We start from the raw sequence: 7,905 nt of genomic DNA, 5'->3' as shown, positions 1-7,905 counted from the left end.
TAAGAAAAGACTTTTTTCTGTCACTTTTTCGAATAATTTTAATTGACAGGTAATTTTTTCCTGAGTAATCATTTCTTACAAAATTATAAAATTTGCAAGTATTTCCTACAAAATTTTTATTTTATACAAAACATTTTGCAAGAAAATTAATAGCAATTTCTTACAAATTTTTGTTCACAGTATGTATTTCTTACGAAAAAATTTTCAAAATAAAATTAACATGAAATGAGTTCTTTTAGTAGTGCAGTTCAAAAAAAATATGAATCAATTACACTAATTATAGAAGGATGACATTTAAACAAGCTAGTTGGTGTAAATTATTATACATAATTTTTTTTCAGTTATAGTTTTATGTCCTCAATCAGTCTAATTATCCTTCCAAACTCAAACACAAGCAAAATGAACCAGCTAATTAGTATAATTTAATTTTACTAATCACATTTTAAAAACCCCCTATAATACCTTGAAATTTAACATATAAAAATAAGAAAGGGAAATTAGTGTGTGGTAATGAATTGAAGTGTACTTTTAAGATGCTATTATTAATCAGTAAAAAAGGAACAGTTAAAATTTGTTCATACGTATCTTTCTCTCCTTAAAGAGAGAGACTAATTTGTGTTGATTTTTGAATTAACACCACAAAAATCTAGTTAACTGGAAAAAAAAAAAAACAGAATCAAACCACCATAATGTTTTTGTTTTTTGTTTTTCTGTGAAATTGAGGTTCACACTGTGTCATTCTGCTGCAACTATATGCATCTTATTAACTGAACAAACTGAATAAAAAAAGGTTATATATATATATATATATGATAGTACAGGAGCAAAGTACTGAAACAAAAAAAATGGTGTAATGAGCATGCATATATATATATATATATATATATATATATATATAATATGTATGAATAATGTATGTATAAATAGTAGTATACCTTTGCGGTGCATGTAGCTGAAGTCACTATCTAACCTGTGGAAACAGAATGAGGTTTGTATGGATGGTAGGAGCAAGATGATGGAGGGAATGGAAGTGCAAGAAAGAGATGTGATGTAACATCTTTTTTTAGGGTTTCTTTCACCACTTTAACCATTGCTTGCATCATGTGCACCTTGGTTCCTCTGCTTCCTATGCCTTTATTCCTTTTGTTTTTTCAGAGGGACAAATGTTCATTAGTTCCCACTATGTGTGTGTGATTCATGAGAAATGAGTGAGAGAGTCATTGGTCACAAAAGTACCTTCTTCAATTCTGTGTTCTTTGTTGTAGGACCATCATGACCCACACATATGCCAACATGTTTTGTCTAACATGACACACCTTCACTTTTGACATGGTTGTAATAATCATGCAAGTTCATGTTGTTTCTGGTTGCCCATGCCCATGCTCAATGCTGATAGAGAACTTAGGGTTTTCTTCTTCTTCTTCTTCTCTTCTTTCTCCCACAAATTTATTTTGCTTACAATTAATGTCTCCCAACTAATAGTAATGAACTAATTTCTTTCAAGGTTCAGACAGAGGTCATCAAAGTAGGTTTTGTCCTTTTTGATAATTCTTTATGTATGTGTATAATTCAAAATCTATTTTCCAACAATGAATCTTAGTTACCCACCAACTATTTTGAATTTTTTTATTCACAAACATTATAATGTCATTTTTATATAAAAATATATGATCTTTTTATCTTCTAAATGATTGATTCGTTTGGTTAGACTTGACCCCTTTGATAGATTTTTTTTTTTGTCATTTTATGCTATAGGTGTGAAATATTAACTAATTTTATTTTTATTGATAATTAATATATATGTTCAAAAAATTTAACAACTTTTGATATATAAAGTTTTCTCTTTTCAGTTATATTTGTTTTCATCCATAAATTTTGAATTTGATATGTTGCTTGAACTATCTTCATCTAGTTTTATTCATTTGAGTGATTTTTTTTTAATTGAAAATATAATTGTGTAACTGATATAAACAGAAAACAAGAAAGATAAAATATGTCATGGAAGAATATTAAATTGGAATATAGAAAAATCAGTTCTCTAATAAATCTACAATTATATATAGTACGTGTTGCTTCAATTAAGAAAAATATGGTTTCCTAACAAAAAGTTGTTGTTATATGTCAAGATTAAAGGATTTAATATTTTAAATCGTATATGTGGGCACAAAATATTAGAGCATCTAATCAAGAATACGTACCTTTGTTGGTGATGATTAAGATTGTTGATTTAATGAGAGAATTTATCTTTGAAAACATATGTTGTCAATTAAGTATTTGACTTTTGCGTGCTGCAAAAGTTAAATGATTGAATCCATAATGAATCACTCCTAAAACAAAATCTAATACCATGTTCATTAATTTGATAGATTTGTGGGGTATAATTAATACTAATAATGGAAGTATAACTTTAGCAATTATTACTCAATGGGTTTTTCTCTGGATATATTTGAGAGAATTAACGTGAATGAGATTATGACTGATTCATACCACTTCAACTTTATAAAGAATTAATATCACTTCTAATTTAAAATCTTAAGATAATTTATTTATAGATTTTTTTACTTTATATCATGTTCAAAGTTCTTATCTCTACTTGAAACTCATACTTAAATTCTTAATAATATTTTCATTAATTCACATTGATATGCTATCTCTCAAGACAAAATATTTTCATTAAGTATTTTTATAATTAACTATAAGACCAGTTTTATCTATTTAATCTAGATTAATGGAAAAATCTGGCTCTATTGAGCAATCTTATTCTATTTTATTTTATGTTTTAAAACATGTTTATGGCATTATTTTATGCCCATAATACTTCTGTTTTAAGTATATTTTGAAATAAATGTAATAATTAAATTCTGATATATTTTCCTCTATTTGGTATATTTTATTATGATATGTGATGTTTTATTTATTAGAGTTAATTTATTAAATGGGATATCAAAAACTTAAATATATTCAGGATTACTGAAAGCAAAATATATATTTTGCGAGTGAAATGTAATTTGATATTATGTAAATTTTTGAATAAAAACATTTTAAATGCAAAATAGAGCATATATTTTAATGTTCAATGTACATAAGAACAAGATTCATAATGATTTTCTAAATTACACTCCAAAAAAGTTCACAAATCAAAACTCACACAAAGCATCAAAGCGAGAGAAAAATGGAGCTAATTTTTCAATAACGCACAGGGGTTCATAACAGATAGAATGTATAGCATGTAGAGAGAGCTAAATAAAATTAGGTTTTTTTACGCATTGAACAATGAGATTTTAGTCTTTTACACACTTCATGTAGGTGCATGAAGAAATTGCCGGTTGTAAAGAGCAATTAGAAAACAAAGAAAGAGCTCTTACGGAATTGGGTTTCTTTTTTCGCATCATCTTCAAAGTTGGGCCACATCGATGCTATCATTCGCAACTATGAGTGTTATTATTGTTCAAGCACCATTTGTGTTATTTTTATATGAATAAACAATAGTCGTAGTTTCAGACTGTATCTTTCAAATTATACAATATTATTTAAATATGGACTATATATGTTTTTGTCCCTTAAGTAAAAATTAGAATGAGTTAATTTTTAAGATTTTGATTTAATTTAGTTCATCAACTTTAAAAATGTGTAAATGTAATCATTTTGATCAAATATTGTTAAGTTTTTTTTTTAAGTTTCAAATTTCAAACGTGTTTCATGATAGCATTTGATTTGTTTATATCGTTTGACATATTTTTGCTTCAATATTAATTAAGAAACTATCATGAAACACGTTTAAAATTTTAAATAAACTTAACAAAATTTACTTAAGAGAATTAAATCTTATAATTTTAAAATTGGACGACTAAATTTGATCAAAATTTTAAAGAATGACTAATTCTAATTTTCATTGAAAATTGAAAGACTAAAAACATATTTAATTCTTTAAATTTTAGTTCTATAACAACTTCTTACCAAGAACACACCGTACAATGCTTTTTTTCAAACAAATAAGAAACAACGCACTATCAGAAGGGTTACTGTAATATTCTTTTTATACAATTAAATAGATTAATGATATATCGACATAAAAATAAGTTACATGACATGAGTCTGAAAAAATATCTCAAAAAGTATCACTAGGATATTTTTCTTTCTATTTCCATCGCATTTTCGTTCCTTGCAACTGCAATATTGCATGTAATAATATTTTTTTAAGTACTTTAATATTGATGAATCGTTTGGAAGAAAATGATAAACACTCAAATAATTTGTGTAGAAATTATGAGAGACAAATATTGGTTTTGAGTTAACATTGCGTTAAAGTTAAAAAAGTGTCAATAAAAGACTTTCAATCGTATATCTCTGATCTCTACAAGATAAAATAGTTAAAGATATAGACCTCTTTATTGTTTTGTTAAAATATTTCCTTAGATTACATAAACTTTATTTATAAGTCTTTATTAAATCAAAATCTATTATAAAAGTTCGGCCTCTTATAGAGTGGACTCGAGAGTAAAGTAAGTAATACATCCGTCTTAAACTACCAAAATAGAAAGATCTAAATTGATATTTCTCTATTAAATTATGTTTAATAAAAAAATGCCTCAATTTTTTTAATACTAATATACACCTATTAAATTTTGTTTGAATTAAATTACAAAACTATTAACTAGATTAGAGTTTAGTCTTTTGGTGGATAATGGAGATGAAATCTCTGATGAAATAACACAAGTTGAAATTGGAAAACAACGTGAAAGTTAAATGAAATTAATTACAATAATTTTATAGATAATTTTGCATAAAAAAAATCCAAAAAAAAAGTTAAATAAAAGGCCTCATTCTTAAGTGTTGAAATTGGTCAACTAATACTTTAGGTGGAGAAGCGTATTTTGAGAAAGATAAATTAAAACCATTGAATTAAAATGATTGCATAATTATAGGAAAAACAAAAATGTGAGGATTATATACATTTGTGTTATGTATAAATACTTTGCATAAAAAGTTTATTAGGTAATTCCAATAACGAGAAAAAAAGGGATAAGAGAGAGATAATATTTATTTATTTTTTGTTGTGAGTTAAGTGTTTTATAAACACTTGTTTTGTAATTTTGTCTTTCAAATAAAAATTCTACAGCAAACCAGAGATATAAGCATAATTGGTTTAAGTCTGTTATCAATTTTGTGTGTGATTATTCTTCATTATTTCCATAAATATGATTATAGGAAATGTGTGTCATTTCCTAACAACCAGTATCAGAGTTTGGTTGTTACTATTATTTATTGTTATAAACGATCTAGAGGGAATCATATTTGAGTAGGAGCAATGCCCACAAATGAGGGAAATGTGAAAATTGAAAAGTTTGATGGAACGAACTTTGGCTTTTGGAAGATGCAAATTGAAGATTATTTGTGTCAGAAAAAGATGTATCAACCTCTCTCAGGAAATAAACCCGAGGACATGAAAGATGAAGATTAGGATCTTCTTATAGTCAAGCCCTTGGAGTTATTCGTTTGACGTTATCTTGCAATGTTGCATTCAACATTGTAAAGGAAACAATCACAACAAGTCTTGTGGCGAATCTTTATGGAATTTATGAAAAGCCTTCCGCCTCAAACAAAGTTCATTTGATAAGATGATTGTTCAATTTACAAATGACAAAAGGTGCATCAACAACACAACATCTCAATGAACTCAATATAGTCACAACCCAATTGAGTTTTGTTGGAGTAGAATTTGATGAGGAAGTACGATCTTTGATACTTTTGTCTTATGTACCAAAAAGTTGGAATGCTACTGTCACAACTGTGAGTAGCTCGTTGGGAAGTAATAAGTTAAAATTTGATGATTCGTGATTAGGTTCTCAATGAAGAGATCCGATGAAGAAAGTTAGGTGAATCATCAACCTCTTCAATTTTGCATACATAATCAAGCCGGAGAACTTTGACTAAAGGATAAGGACATGGGAAATCCAAGAAAAGGAGGTCTAGGTCCAAAAACCCTCATAACTTCCATAACTCGAAGACTATTGAGTGTTAAATTGTGGAAAGACTAGGCATTGCAAAAATCAATGCAAGAATGCACTGAAGAATCAAGATGTGAAGGCAACGAAAAATTTTGCTTCTACCTCAAGAGCAAATGATGCATTGATTTGTTCTTTAAATAGCGAGGAAGAATCTTGGGTGTTAGAATCCGAAGCATCCTTTCATGTCATTTCACAAAGAGTATTCTTCGAGAATTATGTCCCTATAATTCTTGGTAAAGAATAATCATGCGGGATTGTTGGCAAAGGTACGATTAAGATTAAGTTCAATGGGTCGATATGAGAATTGAAGAATGTTAGACATATTCATGACATGACAAAGAACTTAATCTCAATAGGCCAGTTGGCCAATGAAGGTTATACACCAATATTCCATGGAGATCGTTGGAAGATTTCTAACAATGACTATTGCTCAGGGTAAAAATAGTGGTACTCTTTACAAGACTTCTAGAGCATGTCATTTGATTGCAGTTGCAACATATGATAATTCCACTTTATGGCTAGGCCATAAGTGAGAAATTAATGAAAATCATGCACTCAAAAGATAAACTACCATGTCTTTAGTCGGTAGAAATTGACATTGTGAAGATTGTATACTAGGAAAGAAAAAAGAGTTAGCTTTCATACAAGTAAAAGAACCTCAAAGAAAGAGAGACTTGAGCTTGTCCACTTTCATGTTTGGGGGCCAACGATTATCCCTTCCATTGGTGGGAAACAATACTTTGTGACTTTTATAGATGATCACTCTAGAAAGGTATGAGTTTACTTTCTAAAACATAAGTAAGAATTATTTGCAGTCAGGCTTTCCATAGCAATTTTGGGCAGAAGTAGTCAACACAAAATACCAAAAGAGGTATGGAGTGGAAAAGAGGTAAAACTCTCACATCCTAGAGTGTTTGATTGCGTAACATATGTACACATTAGGTAAATTAAAGAAGTTCACTTTCATCGATTATGGTGAAGATGAATTTGGCTACCCCTTATGAAACAATGAAAATATAAAGATTATTCGTAATAGAAATGTGATCTTCAATGAAAAAGTAATGTACAAGAATAGGGACACCACGTACACTAGAAACTTAGAAAATAATGGTCCAGTGTATGTAGAGGTGGATGATGTCCCAAAAACTCCTATAATTGATACTCCTCAACCAAAGGAATCAATTGAAAATAACAATGACCAACAAATTGATACACTGGAGCCTTCTACTCCAATTACTGCTTTGAGAAGGTTTTCTCGACCTCATAAGTTTAATAAGAAATACCTTAATTATATATTATTGACTGGTGAATGGGTGTCTGAAAACTATGAGGAAGCATGACAAACTTCAAATGCTAGTAAGTGAGAGCTTGTTATGAAAGATGAGATGAAGTCTTTAACATCAAATTAGACATGGGAACTAGTAGAGTTGCCTATGGGGGGAAAGGCACTTCACAACAAATGGGTGTATTGAGTAAAGGAGGATCATGATGGCTCCAAGAGATATAAAGCCCAATTAGTTGTCAAAGAATTTCAACAAAAGAAAGGAATTTACTATACATAAATCTTTGTACCAGTTGTGAAATTCAATACTATCAACACAATCTTAAGTATTTTTGCTAGTGAAGGACTTTACCTTAAGCAATTGGAAGTAATCACTGAATTTCTTCATGGAGACTTAGATGAAGATATTTATATGCATCAACCTGAAGGTTTCTGAAAAGAAAGGAAAAAAATATGGTGTGCAGATTAAAGAAGCGCTTGTGTGGTTTAAAACAAGCTCCAAGACGTACAAGAAGTTTGAAAGCTTCATGCATTAGGAAGGTTTCCAATAATGCAATGTTGATCATTGCATTTTCCATTTTTGGCTAAATAACTTGAATATTTTTTTTTGGAATT

Source organism: Vigna unguiculata, chromosome 4, assembly GCF_037176805.1.
Source record: "Vigna unguiculata cultivar grain cowpea cultivar isolate G323 ecotype 2 chromosome 4, ASM3717680v1, whole genome shotgun sequence".
Taxonomy (NCBI): Eukaryota; Viridiplantae; Streptophyta; class Magnoliopsida; order Fabales; family Fabaceae; genus Vigna; species Vigna unguiculata.
Note: the sequence above shows the minus strand (reverse complement) of the source record.